This window comes from Mus caroli, unplaced genomic scaffold (genome assembly GCF_978045245.1).
Source record: "Mus caroli unplaced genomic scaffold, Mus_caroli_1 scaffold_6, whole genome shotgun sequence".
Taxonomy (NCBI): domain Eukaryota; kingdom Metazoa; phylum Chordata; class Mammalia; order Rodentia; family Muridae; genus Mus; species Mus caroli.
The window spans coordinates 114,436,965-114,463,729 of NW_028227261.1; the positions used below are offsets into that span (position 1 = coordinate 114,436,965).

The 26,765-nt window shown below is 42.5% G+C and overlaps 1 long non-coding RNA gene across 2 annotated transcripts in view; it reads left to right on the forward strand.

Annotated features, from left to right (window-relative positions):
• The window catches only part of LOC115030878 (uncharacterized), a 59,748-nt gene that overhangs the window by 2,831 nt on the left and 30,152 nt on the right, over nt 1–26,765 (forward strand). For both annotated transcript variants that reach the window (XR_003836461.2, XR_003836460.2), the window contains exon 2: nt 1,261–1,412. This is a non-coding gene — a long non-coding RNA (uncharacterized LOC115030878). The remainder of the gene's footprint in view (nt 1–1,260; nt 1,413–26,765) is intronic.

Below are 26,765 nucleotides of genomic sequence, written 5' to 3' on the forward strand. Positions count from 1 at the left end.
AGAGAAGTCTCCTGGAGTAGGTGCAGATTCTCAAGGGGATTCACCAACCAGCGCTGACTCTCTTTTAAAAATGGATTGTTTGTAGCTGTGGTCAATTGTCTTTTCCTTTCAATTTGAGAGATTCAGATAGCATGAAGTAATAGCCTCTGTATTTGCAATGCATGTGTTGCTGGGATAAAGTACTATACAGGCAATTGAAGGAAGGAAGGAAGGAAGGAAGGAAGGGAGGGAGGGAGGAAGGAAGGAAAGAAGGAAGGAAGGAAGGAAGGAAGGAAGGAAGGAAGGAAGGAAGGAAGGAAGGAAGGAAGGCAGGCAGGCAGGAAGGCAGGCTTGCTTTAGATTACAGTACTAGGGGACACAGTCCAGCATGGCAGGGAATGCATTCAGCAGGAGCAGGAGGTGGCTGCTTATAACATATCCACAGTGTGCTGCTCAGTTTTCGTCAACTTGACAAACTAGAGTCACTTTGGTAGAGGGAGTCTCAACTGAGAACGTGTTTCCATCAGACTGATCTGTGGGCATATTTGAGGGACAATTTTAAAACTGCTAATCAATGTAGGTTTAGCCCATTGTGGGAGGTGCCATCTATAGAGGGATAGATCCTCTGGGCTCCAGAGACTGTCCCACCTGGGGATCCATCCCATATACAACCACCAAACCCAGACACTATTGCATATGCCAGAAAGATTTTGCTGACAGGACCCTGACATAGCTCTCTCTTGTGAGTCTATGCCAATTCCTGGCAAATACAGAAGTGGATGCTCACAGTCATCTATTGGATAGAACACTGGACTCCTAATGAAGGAGCTAGAGAAAGTACCCAAGGAGCTAAAGGGGTCTGCAACCTTATAGGGGGAACAATGATATGAACTAACCAGTACCCCCTCCAGAGCTGTGTCTCTAGTTGCATATGTAGCAGAGGATAGCCTAGTCAGCCATCAATGGAAAGAGAGGCCCTTGGTATGCGAAGATCATATGCCCCAGTACAGGGAAATGCCAGGGCCAGGAAGTGAGAGTGGGTGGGGTTGGGGAGCAGGGTGGGGGAGGGTATAGTGGGCTTCAGGGATAGCATTTGAAATGTAAATGAAGAAAATATCTAATAAAAAAATAATATTTTTCTATCAAACACTATGTAAGCATATGAAACACCAGGTGGGTTAAAGGATAGAAAATTTGAGAGGTATTTCATTATAATTTCTGTCTTCATGATTTTAAACTACTATGAAAGCAAAATTACTGGACATGTGTTTTAAAATGCAGAAAGGAGAGCCCAAATCAAGTCCAACTCTTGTTTCCTCTGTAATTGATCCAACATGCTGAAGAGAGCAAGCCCGGAAGAGGAATTGCTGTGGAGGGAGAGACAGCCACTGTGCACAACTGAGCTACTGTGCACCTCCTGGGACACAGAGATGGTATTCTGATGTCATTTCAAGATGTGTTTACATTTATTTCTTCCTGTACTGTACTTCACACCATCCACTTGACTAATTCTTAACAATTTTGCATGGACTAAATATACATCAGTCACAGGCATATTCTGCTGAAGTTCTGGTAATAAACTTTATGCTTTTTTTCTTCTGCAAGAACTACATAAAGTATAAAGTAACATTAGTAGTTAGTAACATTTCTATCACTCATGTTGCATACACTAAAAGTTTATTTCGGATTTTTACTTGTATGAATAAAACTCTAGAGTTTTAGAAGTTCAGTTAAATTATGATTTTTTTTACATTCTGTGTTTGCTATGATTGATATGTACTATTGATAAAACGGCAAAATATTTGGAACAACAATAGCTAGAAATGGGGGAAAAACCATTACCAATTGAGATGTTTTCCATAACAGAAACAAGATATTTGAAAACATCTGGATGGGCCAGTTTTATATCATTTCACTTTTTGTAGTCATGTGAAGTTGTAACCACCATAATTAGGCATATTAAGCTGTTAATAACTGAGTCAGCTCTGAGGTACATTCCTGAGAAAATGGAATATCCTAAGTTACCTTTAAATGACAACTTGCAGAAGTTAATCATATTTACTAACAATGTGATTATTTGGTAAAGTTATGACACTTTTAAAAAAATTGTATTTTGTAATACTTCTTAAAATTTTATTTTAGTTTTTATTATATATTTTCTTTATTTACATTTAAAAAAAGAAAGAAAGAAAAGTAGCTGAGCAAGCAAGCTGTGGGGAGCAGGCCAATAAAAAACACTCGTCCATGGTCTGTTGTCCAGTTCCTGTTTCCAGGTTCCTGCCTTGAATTCCTGTCCTGAGTTTCTGGAGTGTTTTCTGGAAGCATAAGATGAAACAATCTTTCTTCCCTAAGTTGCTTTTGGTTGGTGTTTTACCACAGTACTCCAAGGCAGACCACAGCAGTTAGAAAGCAGAGAGCAATGAGTGATGCTAGGCTTGCTTTATTTTTAGTATTGCTTTTTGGAGTGTGTACATGTGCCAGTGTAGGAGTGTGAGAAAGTGTGTGTCTCTGGCATATGTACTTGTTAGGTATATTTATGTGTACGTGTGTGTGTGTGTGTGCGCGCGCGCGCGCGCGCGCGCGCGCGCGCGCGTTGTTTGAAGGCCAAAGGTCAACTTTGGGTGTCTTTCCTAGATAGATTTATTTTTTGAGATGAATTCCTTCACTTAACCTGAAGCTCCAAATTCATCAAGGACGAGCATCTCTGCTGTCTCTGCATGCTCCAGTGCTAGGCTTCGGCACACACACCATCCCTGGCTTTTTATGTGTCTTCTGAGGGTCCGAACTTAAGCCCTTGAGTTTGTGCAGCAGACACTTTATCAACAGAGCCATCCACCCAGCTGCTCCCCCACCCCCACCCCTGCATTCTTCAGCCCAGGATCCCAGCCCATAGCATAGTACTTCCCACTTCTAGGTAGGTCTTTCCTACCACAGTTATCTAATCTCGATAATAACCCATAGTAATGTCTAGAGTTTTGTTCCCATTTTTGAACCACCCATAGTGGTTCTAAATTCCTTTAAGTTGACAATCAACAGGATCCATCATAGCCACTCAAGAGAACTACATTGTCTGTTGAGAGTCAGTTGCTTGCTTATGTAGAATCTAGGACAGATCCATCTGATTCTACTCTGAGTCTAGCTTGGATTAGAGAAGCCTCTTCTATAGGACACTCAGAAAGGAGACTTCAAGAGAGCCAAGGATGGGGAGAGACAACTCTCTTTTGCTTGCTTCTACTAATGTCTTTATTATGGTTTGAAATTAAATGTCCTGTTGGGGGCTGGTCCTGCGCACTGTGTATTCAAATGCTGATTTCTATGCTCAAACATCTGTCTACAGTGGGGATGAATGATCCAGCATCTCTGGTCTCATTGTTATATAAAATTGTTTTTCATCGTCTCTGACTGAACCAATTCAGCCTATGACTGGGCAGAGGAGATAGGAAGGATGGACTTCTGATTCCAGCCAGGGGTCTCAGGTAACGAGAGGAGTAAGAGAAGGGCTATGGGGAGGAGAGAGGTGGCCATGAGTCAGAAGGTCTAGGAGGAGTCACGATGAGCAGGTAGCCAAGGGATTCTCCATGTGGACACTTATGGAGCTGAGCAAGCCAGGGAGAAATGCAGATTGAAGGTAAAGGACCATGTGGCAGGGAAATAGCTTTGAGGGTTAGAATAGATAATAGCTGCCTAAAGCTTGCTAATAAACTTTATAGGTCCTTATGTCAATTATTTGGGATCTAGAATGGGAACTAACCTCTAGAGCACACCTCCAGTGACCCACTCCCTCTACCTAGACCCTCTCCTTCATATCACAATAAATTATACATTTGTTAAAAGAATAATCCACTGATGCAACTGGGGACACTGTAACCCAACCACTTCACAGAAGCATCTACTACTAAACACTTTCACTGGGACCAAGTGACTAAAGACAGAAGCCTCAGAAACTGCGAGCCAAAACCAACATTCCTTCCATTAAGCTCATTTCTCTCAGGTGTTTTAGTCATAGCAACTAAAAGCTAGCTAGCACAGTCTCCTTAGCTAGAGAGAAGTTGCTTTATTACATTCAGTATTTATAACCAGGAAGGAGGATGCTTGTGTCCATTGGAAACGGGGAGGAGTTGTAAATATGCCACTTCAGGTTCATGGTCAAGGCTCCATTACATTTACCTTATGTAGCTACAGGTGGCCAGAAAAATGCCTAGTATATAATACATTCTAAACAGGCTGTGACTGAACTTTTACAATCATATATTCTAGCATTTGTGTGCAATATGATATAGAAATATTTACTTTTCCCTCTGGAGTTTGGGTTGAACCCTACCCTTTCTTGAAAAGTCTTAAATTGAAAATAAGCAAGAAGCCTGCAGCTGCATCACAGTTTTCTCTAGGCCAGAGCTTCGCTATAAATCACTCGAGGAAGCAGCAGATGGCAAAGTTACAACCTTTGTATCTCTGAGACTTAAGGAGCAATGATCAACTACAATCATGGGCTGCCTTGTAACCCAGATTGGTGCTTTTATTGTGGTCAGATGGACTTCTCACTTGTTCTGCCTCTTTGTTAATTGTGATAAAACCACTATCATTACACATATTGAACAGTAAATTTTGGGCCAATGTCCTTTGGATATAATTTGAGTAACTGAACACTCTCTTTTGAGTATCACTTTAAGGAAATAGATGGCTCTCACAAATCCAGGGCATCTCCGGATGAGTGTGAATTGGGATATAATGGACTGTGCTCAGAGGCTAGAACATGGTGAGACGCTTTGTATTCAGAAGAGCTCATCTGGGTCCTGGCAGCTAAGAATTCTGGGACACTGACTTTCTTCAGCAAAACTCTTTAATTTATTCCCATACTAGTCCGATTAAGGGTGTCTGTAGGGTGATGCGATGACTAGCTCAGCTTCTTCTGGCTGATGTGAGAGATCCCATGAGCCACATATTCCATTACTGTGCCGTGCTGCCTGACGATGGGACCTTCGAGGTGCACCAGGAGTGTGAATGGATGCCCCTCTGGTGTGAGGTATCTCAGACTGACAGAGAAGCCTGACTTTTGTCAGGCATTAGAGTCAGGAAGATGAAAGTATTTTCTCCGGGTTACAGTTTTTGCTTCTACTTCCAGTATGCTGTAATTAGAAGGCCGGACCGAGGATGGGGACATGAATAATGGCTCAGCTCAGCAGTAGCACAACACTGCGTTCATCACCGCTGAAGGGCAAATGTTAACCCTCAAAACAATCCCGGGAGAGGGAACAGAAGGGAAATGGTGATTTAACACTCAGCTGGGAAGGGGATCTCCATGGTAGAAGATTCTACATTTTCTGGATTTTAAGAAACGTACTGACATTTTTAATTGGACAATTATGGGGACTGATTAATCACTTTATCAGTGTAGATATTTTTCTAGGTAAGCATTTGATTTCATTTACATGTACTCCCTGTTCATGAAGGAACATTTATAGACCCACCATTGAATGGAAGCTAAGCTCAGATGTGCCATCACAGCAATCTGCTTTTCCTTTGTTTCAGAAGCCTTAGACTGTTCTTTAATAGCAACACAATTACATTAGAGCTTGGTTTATAGTTTGAAGGGAGGAAGCTGTGGATATGAGGTTTTGTGTTTCCTCACCAGTACAGAATATTCTGAAGCCTACTGCAAACCTCCTAATCCTCCCGGATTAAATACAAAGGCTTCACAGCAAAAAGGACAAGGACAATAAGTGAAGAATACAGTGTGAGGAAGGGAAAGAAAAGAGGATTTAGTTTCAAGGAAGCAAGGAGGAGTGTGAATGTAAGAAGGGGAAACTAAGGGAGGTCATGTCAGATAGTCTGGATTAACACTCCAGGGCAGGTGAGGGGAAAGAGGTAGGAAGGACAGCTGTGACTAGGGGGTCTACCAGATGGCCTCAAATTGATCCCAAGTCCATGGGTGTGGTGTCTACTTTTGTGTGAGATATAATACCTGCCAGGAAGCATAAAGGAGGGAAGATTTACTTCAGTTCATGTTTTCAGAGGGTTCAGTTCATTGTGGTGGAAAATAAAAGGTCACACCATGCAGTCTAGAACCTGAGAAAATAGGAGATGCAGGCTAAGATACAGCCTCCCGGGACCTATTCTCAGTGCCCTGATTAGGCCTCATCTCAGACCTTAGAACACCTCCTAATAGCACCATCGTATAATGAGTATATTGAACAGTTCATTAGGTCAGAGCCTTTATGGACGAGCAGTATCTAGAAACTCACTCGTACCCAGGAGTTTGCCTCACCACTCCTGTAACATCTCTCTATGTAGTCAGGTCAGAGGTCAAGTTTAACCATCACAATGAGCAGCAGAATCTGGTCCAGGCATGACCTTCTTAAAATCTAAGGCTGCTGTTGTTCTTCCTGCTCCTGCCACACTGGGCCTGGGGCTGAATCTTGAAATAAAGCCACAGTGAGCTAGCTTGCACATGCTGTTTCTCAGGCATCCCTTGACAGAACCTTGTTGGGAGAGAATTACAACTGAAAGGGAAACAAATTCCCTCTGGCAAGAAACTTGGCTTAGAAATGCTCATTTGGGGAAGCTCTTCCCCCCCCCCTTCTTCTTCGTTTTCTGTTTAAATAAACTCACTGCTATAAAATCAGTGCTTGTGAATATTAGAAAAGACCAAGTAAATAAATGAACCCCAACATATTTAGTACAAGCAGAAATGCCCTAGAGGTTCTTCAGGGGAAGAAGGAAAGCAGAATTATTATTTCTTACACAGAGAGAGTTAACTGCTTCACCAATTCAGATAGAAGCGCATCTTTATTTAAAAGTAGCTGCTACAGAGTTCTTGTCAGTGTTGTCCCTTGTATTGGGCCCATGAAGCATCAAAAACATTAAGTGCAAATAGCAGCATTGATTCTGTCCTCTGAATATAATGATGCAAAAAGAAACATACCTCTTGACGCAGGGGTAGTTAGTCCATGGTGCTTTTCTGCAGAGCCTGGAGAATTCATAAGACATTGACACTGGATGAGGGACCTTGAACAGTGCTGAAGAGAGAATAAAAAGAAGTGAAACAACTTCATAATGTTGTCCAAGAGCAGGGGGAACAAAACTAGTCATAAAGATAGTAATACTCTCCTGTCTTGGCTAATCTAAGTGATATCACGGCTTTGGCCTGGTCACTCTTCTTAACTTATAGACAAGATTTATTCAGATACCCAAGCTAGAGCTGTCTTTGATCTTACACGGCATCAAATTCATGGCAAACTTCTGCTTCCTTGAATCCTTCTCAAGTCACCCAATGCAAATTATGAAATTAATTCTTTATTGTCCTTCTTTACCGAGATGCTCTGTGGTTTTCCATGATGCTCATTCTCTGTTACGGCCATGAACACTTAAGACAGTTGGCTATCTGATAAGTGTATTGATGAGGGAGACGATGCTGGTGTTCTCGATTCGCTGGCTTCTCTGCAGCTAATCTCCTAGCCTATCTGTCTTGCAAAGAGAATCATAGTGTTATGGCCAGGTCTTCATCTCTCTCCTAACCCTGGAGAATTTGTGAGTTTTTTTAAATTTTATTTTTATAAATATTAGCTCTAGGGTGGGCATGACGACTAAGTCTGTTCATAAATTGCCTGTGCTCCATTTAACCAGAAGCGTGCCTTTGAATGACTCTGTTCTTATTTAGTCATGGGAAAGCCCTCACTTTTGGAAGATTAAAAATCTTTCACTTATGACCGAGAATAAAACTGAAGAAATCTAATTTATATTCCCATCCACTTACTTCATTAGGTCCACATAAGGATATTAAACATGAAATAGTATTTAAGATCTGGATTCTTATTACTTGATATTTTGTATCATTTCCAAGGATTATTTTTTTAACATGCTCTGTTTCATTGAACATATTCAAAGCAATACCTTTTTTTCTTTCTTTCCTTTTTTCTCCCCTTCTTCTCTTCTAACCCCTCCTCATTCAGTAGTTTGCCACCATTCCTTAAAGTTTTATTAATTCTTCTTTCCTATGAATTGTAATTTGGGGTCACAATGTTCTCTCCTCAAAGCTCAGTGAATGTCGACTCTTTACTTTCCTTCCCCCTAGAAACTATAGGGTTCTTAGTTCATTAAGGAGTTGGGAAGGCGAATGGAAATGCTGGCCTACACAGCTTCCCCTAACTTCAGATTCCTCTTCATTCCAGCATTCCCTATTGCCAACAAACAAGTTTGCTAAAAGGCTTTTTCTTCCTACTTAACATTGTCTGCCAACGAGGTGCCTGAAAAGAAGTTACTACTAACTCACATTTGCACTGTAGCCAGAGATCTTCCTCTCTCTAAGAAGTTTTACATATGCCAACAGACTCTGCAGCAACAGACAGGAGGGCAGAGTGCCAATGGCTGTAAAAGACTACAGGGGAAGCATCAGATACATTGTGTCCTTAGATCCCTGGCCATGCTAAGACAGGACTGATTAAACCAACCGAGCAGATCATACTGTGTCAAATGACTTTGGCATGGCTCTGTAAACATAGTCGCAAGTATTATCTTCAGAGACAACTCTAAGACACAATTGTAGTCTGATACAAAAGTACAGAGATAGGTGCAGGAATTGTCAGCCCAGGAGGAAAGAAGACCTCAATAGGAACCATCAGAAACTTGGCTGTTTTACATAGCTCATTTTGAGAAAGTCATATTTAGCACAAAAGTAATTATAGCATAAGCAACACTTCCTTCCCACGGCCCCCAAACTTGTCAGTCTTCAGGAACACTATAATCTTCAGGGAGCAGAGATGTGTAAGGTGGCCCTAGATCCTGACATGAATTTTAATCTCAAAAAGCTTGCCATTCTGAGGGTGACATATTTGAAGACAGCCATGACAGCAGCTTTGATAATGCTAGACATGGGGGCTGTGACAAACTGGGCCATAAAAAACGTTGGGAAAGAGCCACCAATCAAAGCCCATACAAGATGGAGTTAACCCATCAGCACCATAGAACCCAGGTTACAGAAAGGTACAGCTGGGAAGGTTGATCAGTCTGGTGCGAGTACCACGGTGAGGGCAGTTGCCAGTTTCATACTGATGCCACTAGAGAGTGATTGGCCTTGTGTCAGAGCTTTCCTCACAGCCTAGGTCATTTGTCTTCCCCAAACCCACAGGCAAGTTTAGATTCTAATACCATCCCAGAATAGGTGCCGTGGATACCATCACCTTTAAAGAGACCTCTGTGTCACAAACAAAGCAACCAGAGAGTGGCATTTGTTGATATATTTGTCCACAATGGTCAAATGACCTGAAGCAAGCGGCCAGGATCTCCAGGGCTTGGAAGAAGGGACTTCAGCTTTATCCCACAGAGTCACTGCCTCCTTTCCTTCACCTGGATCCATGTTTACATAGATGCTTATGTCCATCTCAGATGCCCAGTGAAGCTAAGACACACCACTGCATCTACTGCTATAATTATCCATCCACTCAATGGCTCCTTCATGCCGCAACCCTTCTGTAAACGTTCTCCCACATAGAATGAATTCAGGGGGATGGCATATTAGCACAGGGTAGAAATGAAGCTTTGCCATCGCACCTCATGGGCTTGTTACCATTTTGCCAGAGGAAGGTTATGAAGAAGTCTATTGTACCAGCCACGGCATGATGTGACTGCGGTGACCAGTGGTATTTACCTGATTTCTGGCAACTTGATTGTTCCTTGCTATCTCTGCCAGTCTCTTCTTTCACGTTTCTTAGGGAGAAAAGCCTCTGTCTCTGGAGCTCACTATAGCTGGTTGAGGTTGAGCAAGACTGTTATCTCTTTAACTGCAGCCTAGAAAAAGCCAGTGGCAGAGAGGACAGAAACAGCATCTTATTTTGGGTGTCACTGAGAACAATTTTGTTTTTTCCCAGGAGTCTTTCAAACATTGGTTTTGTTTTTTTTTTTTTTTTTTTTTAAACCAGAACAACAACAAGATTTAAGCTTCATTTCTTTCATTTCCCTTTTTATCTTGGGTCAAAGAGGCAGATGGTAAGGGCACAGGAAACTGCACATGCCCCTGAGCTATGGATGGCACCCCACAGAGGAAGCTTATGAAGGCACAACAGTGCAGTAGTCCTATGATGGAAAAGAAGTTTGTCCCAACTGTACAGGAATAAAAACATTGGTCAAGGTCACAGACCATTAAGAATTGGATCTGCTTTATGAAAGATGAGTGGGCGGACACGGAAGAGTAAATTCCAGAATAATACCAAAAAGCTGTTGAGAGACAACCCCCACCCCCAAAGTCATAATTTTGTCATCTCAGATCATTTGGTATCCTCTGCCTCTTTGCAGTGGTGAAGAAAACCTATGGTTGCACTGGCAACCCAATGGTTTCCAGAAATAAGAGCTTGTAATTGAAGCTACCATCTGTCATGCAGAACCTGACACAGGCTGGACGGCACCTCCATTCTACTGATGGAGGACCGCCATCAACAGTTTTTGGGTAGAGTTGTACATTGTCACATCAATGAAGTCCTTCTGGCTAGATTTGTTCGCTTTGACCCCTTACTCTACCCTGGTTAAACTGAGCCTACCATTTCAAAGATGCTCACTGGGATACAGGCTTGTCTCAGGGCCACTTATTGTTACCAGAGCTACATCTGTAGCACGTGGACTTGCTACATCACTGACTTTAGGGAGAGTGCCAAGACAGATGCAACAGTGAGGCCAGTGATGAGTATTCATGGGGAGACCACCAAGGACCAACAGTAACTGTAACAATCGAGCACTTAGCAGCCTTAAGCTTCCTCTCAAGGAATGATGTTTAAATTAAGAGAATTGTTGAGCAGTTTTGAAGATGTAAACAGGACCAGGGTTCAAAAATGCCACGATAAATAATAAACATGGCAGGATGAAATAACATGGCAAGCCCAGCCAGGGGGTTATTTCTTTATGGGCTTACTTCTGGAAGGTGCAGAAGAGAGGTCTATGCAGAGGACAGTGGGCATAACTGCAATCCAGAAACTGAATCAGAAGAATATAAAGTGATGAGTCCCATAGGTGCCAGTCCAGCATACCATTCTGCCTATTGGACCAGGACCTTGCTACTCCTTCTATCTGCTGCTCCTGTCTCCACAGATCACAGGAGATAGCAGGGCACATGGTGCGCAGAATCCCTCTTGTCTTTTTGTTTTTTGACATCTCAGTTGGGAAAGAAGTTTTATGTTAATCTCATAATTTTTTTCCTTTGAATGTATATTTTAAAAATAATCTTAATCTTAAAAAATATTTTAAAAGCTGTCTTGAAAATTCTGTCAGTTTGCTTCCTGAATAAATTATAGTCAGTTAAACTGTTGATGAAACTTCCTAGAAAAGAAAAAAAAAAGCAGTTCCCATACTGCATAAGTAAGGGTCTAGTTCTCATCAACTGTCAGCATTATAAACGTCAGCATCCTCATGGAAAGATAGTGGCTTCTCCCCGTGTTTCTGGCTTTGATTTTCTCGATGACAGATACTGCTCAGCATTTTCTCATACGTTCCCTCCCCATGGATATAAATGGTGCAGGATGGTTCAACTGAAAGATTTTTTTTTAAATTCTACCATGGTAGGAAAGTGTTGCATGAATTTCAACACCAATAAGCTCATATATAAACTACACCATCCAGTTATTATAACTAAGCTATGTGCCTCACTTGGGAAGCTCTAGCACTGGACTAACTTACTTCCCGGCTACTTTGCAACTTGCAGTTTCTCCTGGCCATGTGATTCTACTCTATCTGGGCTTCCTCTTCCTCTTCTTCTGGCCTCCCTCTCTTGCTTTTCCCTCTCCTCTTTCCTCTCCATAACCTCTCATCCCACCTTTCCCCTCCACTGCCCAGTCACAGGCTCTAGCCCTTATTGACCAGTTAGAATGGGGAGAAGGTTCACATGAGATCACCTGAATACGTGATCCCAGGGGCAACCTGTCTTGGGGAAGCAGAATTAACATTACAGTACAAACAGCACCAGGCAATCCACAACGGGAAAGAGGTACACATTTGGTTGATAGTCTGCTTTGATGTTTGTAATTTTATTTCCAAAAGTAGCCATAAGTGGGGCAGTGCTTTCTTGACACCCTAGACGGTGGCAATATGACCCAGTTCCTGAAGAGCTGCTCCATTGTCTGTGTGAATAACAGTCACTAAGTCATGTTCAGTGGGTTGGGTGTACTGAATGGATTCTAATATGGCATTGTAAATTTGCAATAGGCCTTATTAGAACTTACCGTAAGCTGAGGGGTATCTTCATCTTCTCTTATAAAATACCCTTTTAACTACTTTTCACATATGTTTGTCTTTCTTAGTCTTGTTTGTCTAGGTAGCTGTCTTCAGGGTCCTTGTCTCTGCCTCTTGAGTGCTGGTATTATAGGTAGCACCTGCATGGGTTTCTCCTGGGTTCTCGGGGGCTCAACTCCAGTCCTCCCTCCTTTACATGGTGAGCATGTTGTCAACCAAGCCATCTCTCTAGCCCTTAGTCTTTGTTTTAAGAGTGATTTTTATATTTGGATAGTCTTTTATTAGATATCTGCGTTATTTCAAAGATGTGACACTGGAAATTATAACCAAATAGAAGTCTAATTTAAGACTTCCATCTATGATATACATCTAAATAACAGTTTTGAGTGCTAGATCAAGTGAAGGTAATTACATGTATACCTGCCTCCCTTCCCCCCATTTTTCATTGCTGGTGCTTTCTTTGCCACTGAGAGCAAGGCATTATGGGCATTCCAATTTTCATGTTGTGACTTTTCAGTTTTGCTAAAACTACAGTGTTCTCATGGGTGGTAATACTATGCTGCAATGTGCAAATATACCACTATAGCTTGCCAAAACCTATAGAATAAATGACATATTTACTATATGTGTATTACTTTCTATTGCTGCTCTGGCACATTTTACAACTTAGCTGCTTGAAAAAGCATAACTGGAAGGCCTTCCAAGGTCTGTGATGTCTACTGGGTGACAGATCAAGTGTGAGTGGGGCTCCAGTCCTTGTGGAAGTCTGAGAATTTGCTCCCTGGGCTTTTTGTCCTCTGTGTTCCTTGGCTGTGGCTCCATTCTTTTACCCTCAGCAACATTAGGCTAAACCCTCCTCAGGTTGTCACGTCTCTGGTTGCATTACTTCTGTCACCCTTCTTTACTTTGTGATCTTTGTGATTGTGTTAGATCCATGTTTATAATCCAGGCTATGCTCCTGTGTTAACCTGAGTTGATTAAACTCCCTCTTTAGCCTTAATTCCCCTTTGCCATATACTCAAGATTTCTAGGAAATGAGATGTGGAGATTTTTGGGGAACATTATTACTTTGTGTGTGCATGTGGAAGAGGATTTTGTGAGTCCCGTGCTACTACTACTACTACTACTACTATTATTATTATTATTATTATTATTATTATTATTATTATTATTATTATTATATGTCAGGGTCTCTCACTGAATCTGGAGGTAGTGGTGGCCCTCAGGACCCAGGAATCTACTTGTCTCCACCCTCCATAATGCTGGAGTTACAGGTGTGAGCAGACATGCCTGGCTTTTTTTGTGAGTGCTAGGATCTGAGCCAAGGCTCTCGTGTTTGTGTAGCAAGTGCTTTTATCCACTGAGCCATCTCCCCAGCCCTGGGAAATGTTATTCTGTCAACTATGGAATATATCACTAATTCTTAACATGTCTATATTTAGCATTTTGATTTATCCATATAATTTGGAGCAGGTTACATTAAATAAGAAGACTTCTATAGTGTCTGAAGGGTGTTGACAACGGGCCAGAGAAAAGCTAGGCTAATTACCGTATTATGTGTGTAGGAGCTTCAGGATTTAGAGATGTTATTGCTGAATAACATTGAAAAGTGGCAAAGCCCAGATATGAATTCAGGTCTTCTGATTTCATGGGTATGCTTTTGATCAAGTCCTACTAGTCAAGGGATTAGAGAACTAAAATATGGGAGGCCAGAGGAAAAATTGTGTGTGCGTATAAATAGCATGAAGAATGTCAATCATATTTAGAAAGTTATTGTGGGTGCAATCATATGGATCATGTAGTGTACCATGTATTGTGGCAGAGACACGGACAGAGAATGTTGGTAAATTCCTCAATGCAAAGACAGTTAGAGACTGGCAGCAATACCACACTCCCTGTGGAAGTTGAATAGAGAAGTCTGTGGTGATGGGAGATGCCAGAAGAGTACTGTTCAAAAGGACTGTAGGGAAGACAACCACTGTACAAACACCCACCATAACAAAGTATGAATGACTGTGGACAGCAAGGGACTCAGCTGGTAGAGGCTGAACTTGAGTGTTATGGCTTGACTTCACGGACTTGCTGGATTGATATGTCCTGAGAATGGAGGTTCACAACACAGTTTGGAGCATGCTTGATAAGTAATGTGCCCATGATGCAAATAACAAAATTCAATGAAAACAACACATTCACGATGACAAATGCCATCACTCAGGAATGTGCTCATATTATAAGATTTATAAATAGATATAAATGCAATGTACGAGCACTGATCACAAGTTTCCGTGGCAAACAAAGTGTGCTTACTAAGGACCAGTTGTCCACCCCCTTTCTGAGTTTGTTCAGAGGTTTTGACTTTGTACTTGCAAATCTGCCTCCCGTATAGCTGCAAGAATAGCCTCCTGGGGTTCTTGGTTCCTGTGTGATCATTAGTGGCTAAACCACTAATGGTTCTATGGGTTACAGCAGAATACCCTGAATCTTTGAGGGCCATTTGTCTAAATGTAACCTTGCTTTTCTCACTGCTGTGATAAGAGTCTCCTGGGCAAGAGAGGGACTGTCTCAGGTTCAAAGTTAAGACAAGGGACTGTACTTGGAGGAGTAGTGATTCAAATTAGAATCTAGTTCTATGAAGAGTCACAAGCTATGCAATTAGGATTTTTTAAAATGAAAGTTAAGCAGAGCAAATAAACCGCAGGGCTTTTTCCCCCCACAAAAGCTCACTAAAAACAGACATTGGAAATTTAAAACTTCTTCCCTCTTTTCTCTCTCCCTTCGGCTTCCATTGTGTCCGTGGCTCTCACATCCTCTTTGTAGGTTAAAATGTACCATGTATATTAGGAGCCTGTTCTAAGTTCCCATTTTTAAATCTAATTTTTGGCTGGCTTTGATAAGAAGCGGGCTGCAGAGAACCTCCCCCAGCCGTGGAGAAGTGATTTCAGTGCTTGTCTAGTGCAGTGGAGCAGCCCCCTGCTCTTCACACTGAGGTGTACTGTCTAGACTCACTGAACCACAGCAAATTGACCGACTCGAGGACTCAGCAGACGGTTGACGCATTAGCCCAACTGCAGCGACGCTGTAGAGTACAACTTCTGATCACTGGGAGACTGTATGTGTCCAGGTTTCCTCCTGTTCCTGGGATCAAAGCTGAACTCTATTTGCTGTGCAACTTCCCAGAGGCTCGTAGGCAGTTTGTGTTTGTGCGCCTGAGTGCAGCTCAAAGGGCAGGGTAGACACTGTATTCTCCGTTGATTTCTCAGGTGGATTTTAGAGGCTACAGAAAAATTTCTCCCTCCATCAGTCAACCCTCTCTTCAAAAAATACCTCATTTGCAAATTGATTTATGCAAATTATTTCCTTTTGGTCTCCTACTCTTTCACCAGACATTTGCAGATAGATGTGTTAGGATCTCCACATGGGCCCATTTGTGATTAATAAACATTTGTTATGCTCGCATGATTTCTGATGATTTTGGTTTATTGTTGGCACACAAGATTGCCCAAAAAGTAGAGGGTTTTGAAGTATTAAAGCTAGTTTAATGACTTTTCACTTAATGTGAGCCAGGTTTGGCAAATGCCAAGAGTACTCTTGATAGCAAATTTGAATGACCCCGGTTCTCTGAGTTTGGACAGGACCCATCTGGATCTTTGAAGGTTTCAGCATGTGGGCCATTGTGTAACCAGTAACTGTTTGAATCATTCAGATTGCAAGCTAGCCTTCACATCAGTCAAAGGTGGGAGTTTTCACTGGTTCATTGCACTTGGCAGGAAGTCTCAGAGCAGATGTTTTTCTTTGGCCTTGATGTACGTTGGGTAGGAGGAACAGGATAAACCTGGCCTTTTTTTTTTTGTTGTTGTTGTTGTTGTTGTTGTCAATCTTCATAGTCTTCAGTCTAGAAGAAGAGGAGAAGTCCTTACAGAAAAACGTTAGGATCTCCCTAGTCTGAAGCCCCTTCAAGTAAGTGACAATTAATGATGTACTTCCAACAGGTTATAAAGAAAAGGATGATTGACTCTTGGCAGGGAGGAGCTGAGGGCAGATATTTGTCTTTGTTTCATTTTATGAGTTACCAGAAGGCTCGTTTGCATGCATGCTTAGGAACATATCACTCACATGTCAGTATTCTCTGTGTCTGGTATCTCTTCATGCCCAAACCACATGGAATGCTTGGAAGATAAGGCCTAACAAATATAAACAAACATTCACTAACTTGTAATCAACAATGAAGGGTTGTATTTGGAAGATCTCGTTGCTTTGGCATGAAGTCGTACTTTTATGCTCTGCGGTAGTATTGACCCATTTTATCCACAAACTGCCAGTGTGTCTGCAGGAATGCTATTTTATTCAATGGCTAATGATTGTGTGATGAATAAGACAGGTGCTGTTCTTCCAGATGAAGTGAGGGAGTGAGTCTGTCACAGACTCTGAAGGCTCCGATTTTGCTGTTCTTGTAATTTAAGAAGAAACGGCATGTTACTCTATGCTTTCTGGATGCTAACAGAAGACACAGATTTCCTGGACCAGGAACAGAGATGAAAATGAACAGCATAAGCGTTCTGCTGGTTTTACTCCTCCATGTCCTCCAAGTCCTGTGGGTGGCATAAAGAGGTCTACATGGATGCTGTGCCCCTAGGGAATGGTGCTGGACCACGATGGGTTGCTATAGGAGACAAACTATCTTATCTAGGTGGAGATGCTACCTACAGAGGTGCCTGTTACTGACACAGCTGAGCCAGTAGTTGAAAGAGGGGTACTGGAATTCCTAATATTGTGTTAAAATCTGTTTCCCCTCTCAGAGCGCTTAATACTTATTTCATGCATTTAGAGTCTCCGTGATGAATGAACATGTATTTTCAATTGTATATTATATTGCTGTTGATCCCTTTTATTATTTGACCAAGCCAGTTCAGTCAGTCAAAAGGTTTTGGGGGGGGGGTGAAGATTAAAGAAAAAAAAAAGACAATTAGACAATACTGTAGCATGACTCCAGCAAGTGCCAAGGAGGGTTTATTTTTTTCCAGTCTGCTTTTATTACATTCTAGGTACATGCAAAGAATAGGGTCAGTTCTAGGTCAGAGACAAAGTAGCCAAGGAACAAACAAGGCATAAACAGAATAGTTAAGGAACAAACAAGGCATAAATAAAGGTCACATGGTTACTGTATTCAGGGACTTAAGACGATCAAGTTACAAAGGACACCTTCCTCAGCTGTATTCATCTTGAGACTTGTCTTAGTCCAATATCAAACTCTTGCCTGATCCTACTTCCTTGTCCTAGCCCAATGTAAATATTCTTGCCAATATCACTGAAGTGGCACCAAGAGTTTACCACAATTATTATTATATAACGACAAAGAGTCTCTGTCAGTCATTGCATTAAAGTCTATTTATAAATATGAGAGTAGCTATCCCAACTCTATTTTGCCTCTCTTTGCATATAATATCTTTTTCTATGCTCAGTTTTCAGTATATGTGTTCTTAGCCAAGAGGTGACTCTTATAGACAGCACACAGTTGGTATTTTCTTTTTCATCTATTCCACTCATTCATGTTATATCTTTTTCTGAATAACTCAGTCCATTAACACTTAAGGTAGTTGTTTACAAGGAAGGACTGACCAGTACCATTTTGTTAGTTGGTTTTCAGGTGTTTTGCGATTCTTTGTTCTTTTATTCTGCTATTGTTGTCTTCCATACATTGATTTAGTATTGAGCTGTCTATGGAATCCATTAATTTTCATTTTGTGTTTCTGATAGAGAGTTGTTCTTCATGGTTATCAAGAGGTTTGCATAGGAATTTGGAAGAAAGATGTAGTATCAGTGGCACCCTCCAATCACTAGCATCTCCAGGGTGTAGGGCTGGCCCAGCTGGAGAATATTGTGAGACCATGAGAAGCAGCCTGGTTTCTGGTTGAGCTAGGTTTAAAACCCTGGTGACATAGCAGGTGACCGTAGCCTGCAAGGGACAGTAGGTATTTTGCCATGTTCCTAGACACCAGGCTCCTGACACGAGGCCTCAGCTCTACATAATTCTGTGTCCATCAGTCACGTAGGGCAATGCCCCAAGCCCCTCCACAGGTAGAGGATGTGACCACAGATCAGGTTGCCTCAAGGCAGATCTTCATTTTAATAAGGTACCTAAAGACTTGAAGGGCTTGGCAAATTAAGCTCTCCTTCTCAGAGACTCCTCTCTGTAAAAGGTATTTAACCTCAGGCCCACCCTGAGAAAGGGGGTACTGTTTTTAATCATAGTCACTCTCCACCATGACAACAAATGCCTTAAAACCGTCTCTTCTCATGGAGACCTGCTGTGGGGAACAATGGAGCAGGTCTTCATCTAAAAAGCTGAGTCTAATTTCCCACAGGAGACCTCTCAGTGTTCCCAGGTAGGGTCTCTCTCCACCAAGGCAAGCCACCCACTGAACAAGCCAAGGATTCTCTCATCCCCTTGGGACCCAGCCAGAGCCATCCTACACCTCCCTTTCCCTTTGGCCCTGGGCTAGATCCAGCCTGAGGGCCCTGACTCTGTTCTCAGCTCTTCTATGGCATCCAGTGGTGTCTGAGATCCCCAAGAGTCTGAGAACCTGACTTCCTTGGCCTCTGTGTAGGTCTATTCCCCCCCCCTCCCTGACTCCCCCCCCCAGCTAAATCTGGCAGTTCCCTGGGGACCTCAGACCTCATTCCTCCACCCCCAGAGTGGTGTTTTGTGGCTTCTCACAGCCCTATACCCACCTGGCATTGGCCTGGGGTGTGCATAGTCAAACTCCCCGTCCTACCTCGCCAAGTGGCCTGAGCCCCGAGTGGACGTGGGACCCCCACCTTTAACCCATGGAACATCTACCTTTTGACATGCATGACCTCATGCTAGGTTTGCTAGCATTTCTGCCTTCCTCACAGGCAGACTGGAAGGCCCACCCCACATTAAATTTCCTTGGTTTTTTATCTCAATTTTATAGAAAGTCTTTATTTTTCTTTTCATTTTTTGAAAGATACTCCCACCAGATACAGAAACTGGTATTGTTTTCTGCCTTCTGCTTTCCTGATAAGTCTTTGGTAATTTTTTATTTTTCTTCCTCATACCTGGCTGTGCTTTAGGAATTTGTTATCGTGTTTCTTCTTAGTAGCTCAGTGATAGTATTTCTACTTCTCTTTTAATTTATCATGCTTCCTGTTCCCCGAGCTGCTTAGGTATTCTGTGTCATGGCTGTCATTAATTTTAGAAAATGGTTGGTTATTATTTTTCCTAATATATTCTTTGCCTCTTTCTTCCTTTCTCTTATCCTGTTACCTGGTCTCTTTTTGATCCCCCTGCCACTGTCAAATAGCTCCATATATGAAGAAAGTGATGGGAATTGCTTCAGCGTGCAAGCAGTGCTCTGAGCTGCTTATCAGGATGTGTGTCAATCACCGGGAAGCACCGCTCCAGCAGCTTTCTGGAGTAGACAGGAGTAGCCCAACAGAAGACACATGATGCTCCATGCTAGAAAATGATTTTCACTAGAATAAAAAGATAAAGAGAGGTGGGGATATGTTTTGTGGAGGTATAGTCAGGTATGGAGAAAGGGGGTGCCTCCGTAGGCCCATGCTGAGGCATCCCTTCCCCCTGAGGGACCATCCACAGTACGTTATAGTATACAAGGATGGGGCAAGCAGCACCTTTTATGGTGAGTCAGGCCTACCTGGCTGTTGCCAGGTAACTTAGACAGAATGCTAACAGTAAGGGTGATTCCCACAGCACTAACTTCAAAATTTCTCTTTCTCAAAAGCTTTATCTCTCCTCTAACACACACACACACACACACACACACACACACACACACACACACTAATCTAGGTATAATTTTATACATTATTATGATTATTTATTTGTGTGTGTGTGTGTCTGTATGTGTGTGTATATGCATGCACATGTGCTCACACCTGCCACGGCATGCATGCAGGGGTCTAAGCACAACTTGCAGGAGCTAACTCTCTCCTTCTACCCTGTGGGTTCTGGGGAACAGAACTCAGCTTGTCAGTCTTGGTGGCAAGTGCCTTTTCCTACTGAGGCATCTCACTGGTCTTTATGTAGGAATAGTTTTTAAGACGTGTGTAATGGCTTCTTTTTCACTCAGTTTGTCACAAGTGTTTCCTCTCCTTGCCAGTAATCTCCCCTGAGGAGTCTCCGCAGGCCTTGTTTATCTAGACATGTTCCCAAGGCCCCAGTGTGTGTCTGGACAATTAACCTCAATATAAAGAAGCACAGTGGTGCTTTAAATCTTGAAGACAGTCATGGCCCAGCATTTATGCTGGTTGCTCTTCAGGATAAACTCGCCCCCCTCTCATTCTTCCCTTCTGGGTTGAGGTCTCACATTATTGTCCAGCCTGGCTTTGAATTTCCATGGTGAGGAGCTCCTCCTGCCTCAGTTTCCCCAGTACCTGAGAGCACAGGTGTGCATCACTGCACCCGATGATAGCTTGCTTTCTGATCTGTATGTGGGGAAATATGTATTTACCAGGGACTATTTTGTTTTGACACGTGAATAGCGCATTTCTTGAAGATCCCCCTTCACCTAACCCTATCCATTTGGCCTTGTATCTGCTTGTTTATTCATCTGACAGTCTTTGGATGCTTACTGCCAAATACTTTGCGAGTAATACAGAGGTGCTGCTTGTAGGGAGTTTATTATTTATTAGAGGATTTAAAAGTAGTAATAGTTACAATAATATGCAATTTGTTGTTTTTATTGCTCCTATGAAGCAGACAGAGGCTGCAAGGAGCACCTGTTTGCCCTTTCAGTTGCTAACTAATTTCCTGCACGCATTCTCTCCTGCATTCAGAATGCAACTGCTGGGGTTCCTTTCATGTGCTCCGGGGTTAAAAACCTCTCCCCGATGTACGCGTACAATTCCAATAATATTTATGAGAGTTAAGGGTGCCAGCAGGAAGATTTGGCTCTGAAGCCGTTGGAAGGCATTTAAACAGCTTTTCAGTGAAGATTAATGATTCCAGAAAAGAAAGAAAGAAAAAATAAATACACCCAAGTGTGGTTTGTCAGCCAGAAGTTAACTCGAAGGGATACAAGGTAAGAAAGGCAGCGAGGATGCTTCCCCAGTGAGGTGTGCTTCAGGACTTTGCTTTGCCACTGACGCTCTGATGAATTACATAGATAATGCTCCTGACAGGACGATGTCAAAGCTGGTGGATAACAACAGAGAAAATAATGAGGGTTACCTTCCCAAAATGCCAAATCACACCAACGATCTGTTTGCCCAAGAAAATAGGCGAGACGGTGCGTTTCCCTGTATTCATTTTCTTTGCTAAGGCAGGCCGAGAAAACCCTGACCCCCACTCCATCCCAAGTAGGACTGTGTTGTAAATGGCATGTAGGTATATGTCCAGGAAAAAACAGGCTTTAGACTTCCTGTGAGCGTAGCTTCCTGTACTGTTGACATCATGTCACCATGCACTTACTGTCTTGGCCTCCTGGCTCTTTCCACTGAGGTCTTCTTGCACGGAGAACTCTGGCAAGGGCCTGTGCGCACCTTCGTTCTGCAAACCATTTGGTGCCACCGTAACAGTCCCTCATTTTCCACTTATTGTAATGAACAGGTGGATCTCAGCTATTCTGCCACCTTTCACTGGGGTCAGTATTCTCACAATGAAGACAGACTGCTCTGCACCTGATACAGGCTCTGCAGTAAAGGTTCCTCTTACATCCCAGCTGTCCTGTTGCCCTGGCCAGAACGAGCTTCCCATGTAGACCTGAACAGATGGTCACTTTCAGCGATGGTCAGCTTCCTGGGGCATTGCTGTTGGTTTGTTTTGAAACGAACCCAGGTGCTCTTCCATTCCAGGCAAACATTCCACCACTGAACTAGACCTCTAGCCCCCGTTTCTGTTTTTCATAATTTCTTTAAAAAAAAAATCTCATTAGAGCAAGCAATTTTCCCTGGGCAACAAATATGACAGACTATCAATCTGTATGGCCTCTCTTGCATTTCACGAAGCACAATGAACTTAATATCCTTAAAAGAAAACGAGAAAGTCTGGTAAGCGAAGTTTGCCGTGTATTGTAAGAAACTAACTGTGCATTGGGAGACGATTATATTTTTTTAACTTTGAGATTTGGGCAAAGCACGCTCTGAATGATTGTGAGCCCCTATTTATTTTAAAAAGAAGTTCCGGGAGAAGAATTTTGTTAGTATGATACTCAGTCATACTTCATACTAAGATGTTCTTTTGAACGTAATCTGTTTCATGTAATGCTCAGAACACCTCTACCTACCAGGCATTGCACACAGAATACTCATTTTATAGACACACATAAAGTTAGGTGACTTGCTGATCTTTTTTGTCACACAGACTTTAATCATTCAGCCAGAATTAGAACCTTTTTGCCATTAACTGCATAAGATGGCCTTCCCGGTGCATCCGGTCAGTGCTGAATCTTAAATCCAAGTCATGGCGTCTCGGGATCTCACTGAACAGCCACTAGCACCTAGAGTTTACTGTTGCTTGAACATTAGCCAAGGAAGGACTATTCACACAAATCTGGGACAACTAAAGTGCTCACAGTAGAGTTGACAGGAAGTCCCTGGACCAAAGGGTTAACAGGGCAGACTGACTACACATCGGAGAAGAAAAGTGCCTAACTTTGCTTTTGGCCGTAGATTCTCATGTGGCTTCAGCTTCGCTCTGTAATTCACTGGACTGATTTGCTGACATTTACTTTATTATTCTCTACTTGGAAAGCGTGCTGGTTGTAGCTTTGTGCCTTTCCTTGACTTGTGCCGAAATTTTGTAACACATTCTACGATGCATTGAAAACTGAAGTATGAATATGTCGGTCTGCATTGTTTCCAAATAAAATACATTTCCCCTGATTTTAGGAAGCTTAGATAATCAGTGTCTTGTACCACAGGCTGCTCAGGGAGGCCTCCTCAGCCTGCCTCTGAGCAGTCAGCGAGCACCCCGCTGAGTCGAATTTGAATTTGCCATCAACAATTCATCACAAGGCTGGAACTAGCCCTGGGTTGTTAGGACTCTTTCTCTTGGCTGTCACAAATGTTGATTAAAGTTCTGTTTGGCTTCCTCTCAATGGTTGGCCAACTTTGGAAGTGCTATGCCTGCTCTTCAGCTGGGGATGACAGTTAAAATATTATAGACCAGAAATATGTTTTACTCTCTATATGTAGAGGGCATTTCTTTTTCAGGGGGAAGGTTTTCCTGTTGGCCTGTGCTGTTATTTGCAATAACTCAGATGGTTGTTGCCCTCTCAGTGGTCTTGTTGTTGTTTTGTTTGTGTGTTTTTACAGGGATGTTGGAGATTTTAACTCAAACCCACTGAACCATCACCCGTCCCCTACTGCTAAAATATAATTGAATGCAATTTTTTAAGATATAGAATTTAGTATCAGCTGGCTTTTTAATCTTCACAATGCTATTTCCTCATTTTGCAAGTGAGCATGCAGGCCTCTGAAAAATAGACTCACTGGAGGTCACACAGCTCTTACTGAAAGGGCTGCGATTCAAACTCAGCTTGCTCTGTGAGCCCCAGGATTAACCCGTGCTGCACTTTATTCCTCTTGACAAATCTTGATCTTAGGGCTCAGAACTATTTCTTCTGTCTTTTCCAAGGTGGTCTGCATCTCTGTAGATGAGCACAAATGTAAGGTCACGCAAGAGAGGCGAAAAGGGTAAGGCCCGAGGACATGAAAGCATTTTGGAAACCCTGATTCTGCCACCTGTGGCTGTGAGTTTTCTGAAGAGAAAGAAGTCAGGCTAGATTTTTCTGGCTTGAGGTACTTGAGACAGCCATGGGTTGTCGGAAATAGCAGTTTCTTTTATTTCTGTTTGGAGAATAGTCTTCCAGATAGAGCCTTCCTCACTGAGACTGAAGAGCCAGCCAACTCATTAAGGCTTCAGCTGGAAAGAAAATTATCCAACGTTTTGGAATTAACTGCATGTTCCTTGGGTTAGTGGTTTAGAACTAATTGGACCCAGAACTCGTGTAGTGGGGGACACAGCGTTCTCCTGGCGACAACTGAAAACAGATTGAGACCGCCCCTTTCGTCCCCATGCTTACCTGCTAGTGTGACAGACAGGCTGAATCCCATGGCCTGTGAAGGGCAACCATGTACATGCTATTTGTCCTAATCATTATCCTCTTGCTCACGTTCTGGCATTTTCTGCCAGCTCTACTTGCCAGGGATTATCCGCTGGCTCTCTGCCTTTCAACCCGGAAGCGCCAGGTGTTGCGCACACATGTGGGCCTGGGCTTCTGCCGTGGGAGCTGCGATGCTCATCTGCTAGTGCGCCAGGACAATTTCCAGTGGGGTAAAGATCAAGAAGAAAGGCAGCCAAGGATCTCTGTGCATCAGGGCTAGACCCTCTGACCAGATCCAGGCCTGTGTTGAGACCAGTTAAAGGGTTCAAAAATCTAGGGGAATAAAGGTCCCATTACACTCTCTTGCATCTCACAGACATGTTGGCTGACAGTTACCACTTTGGACGACACCAGGAGTGGTATCTCTTAATTTGTGAGACTCATGTCTCTGCGCTCAGCAACGCTTAAACAGCTGCACAATCTGGAACTGGTATTGTTTGGTTATTAAAAGGCTTACTTTGGCAATTAGCAAGTTCTGTGTCCACAGTGGTGCAGAGAAAAGTTAGCTCCTTTTCATCTTGAAGGAGTTCCAACACAGGGTGGACCACATTCCACAGATTTCACTAACAAGAGAGATCCCAGCCATCATGGCTTCTTTGTATATTGTTGCTGGCAGGTGGGAAAATATCTTGGAGATATTTTTTTTTAAAATAACATATTCATGGTAAACATTTGATTGTTGTATATGATCTCCTAATAAGAAAAGGACGGCAGATGAAATAAGAGTTACTCTCCCAGGATAACTATTAAATATTTATGCAGCATGCAGCAAATAGTCCACGTGAAGATACATCTTGATAAGTCAGCAGCACAATTTATCTTTAAAACACTTTACAGAAATGAACCGTTGGGCTGGAGTCACGACTTAACGGTTAAGAGCATTGGCTGCTCTTCCCAAGGACCCAGGATCTGTTACCAGCACCCACATGGCATGACAGCTCACAACCATTTGTAACCTTAGTTAGTTCCAGGGACTCCAATACCCTCTTCTGGCCTCTGAGTGCAATGTACACACATGGTACACAGACATAAATGCTAGCAAACACCCATACACATAAAATAAAATGACTAAATCTCAAAACATTAAAAGACCCTAGAGCTATTAATTTCCTCACTCTTTTCACAATAAAGCAAATATTGACCCTACCCTGCTACTTGAATATCAACTTAGTCTTATTTAAACAATCTGAAGTTTAAATGTAATTTCAATTCTCCTTGATGTCTTCCTAGTCATAGGTTTATTGATGACTCCCCTTCTCGACCCCCTGGTAAGTGCCTCTCCCAGAGAACATACACAGTCTAGTATGCTTGGTTCTTCATAATTCCAGAGTCCATTTGTAACTCTCCAAGACTATGGTTCAATTGGGAACACAGAGATCTCTGTGGCTGTAGACGAGTAAACAACCCCCATTACACATGAGTCATTAGAAGGGAAGTTATGATTGAACCCAATAGAAATGACTGCTATGATTTAATGAGACCACCCAGCATTTTCCCTGCTGATAGATTTGCCGTGTACTTACGTGAGGTGACATTGTGGCCAGTAGATCATCTTTAGTCTTAAAGTTCAGGCCTCCCTTCTATTTTCTAGCCCCCTTCCACACTTCATCCGATTTTTCGTTTTGTACAGATGCAATAGATCAATGAGTCAGACATCATTGGTTCTTTTTAACTACACAGAGAGTGAGCAGTTGGTATTCTCAAATACACTCTTCAATTGCAGTAGGGCTGGAAGTGTAGGACCTCCAAGCCTCCTGGACTACTTGCTATTTCTTCAAAGGCAGATCTGACCATGGAAGTCTTGATTACCATATAAAAATATCTCCCTAGAGTTTTCAAAACACAGACGAAACTCCTTAGCACAGGGGCAGAAATTCATTCCAAAGCTCTCAACTGTGCTTTATCATTAAAGATAAAGAGAAACAACCAAACCCTGAAATACCCTAACAAGAAGAAATCTGCAGAAAAGCATCCAGCTTTTGAAAGACATTTTCCCTGGTCTTTCTATCTCAGTCTGCTGCAGCCATGATGAATTACCTGTGCTCCTAAAGTTGCTCTGGCCATTTAGTGTGCCCTCAGTTGAGTAAGCCCTGTTTCACTCCCTAGAACACCAGCCTCCAGCGGTGCTCAGTTCTCAGTGCTTGACATGCAAGGGTGAGAGGTGTTCTCAGAGGAGTTCTGTACAAATGCCTACTCTATCTATCTATCTATCTATCTATCTATCTATCTATCTATCTATCTATCTATCTATCTATCTATCTATCTATTATTGTACCTGGAATGTGTCTTTGGAATTATTTACCACGCTGTAATCTCTGGGAGGACAGCAGTTATTGTAAAGCCTCTGGAGTCTGGTCTTGAACTTGACCCAAGATGCTCAGCAAGTGGTTGAAGTTTCTATACCAAAGAACTCGTAGTGCAGTTTTAAGT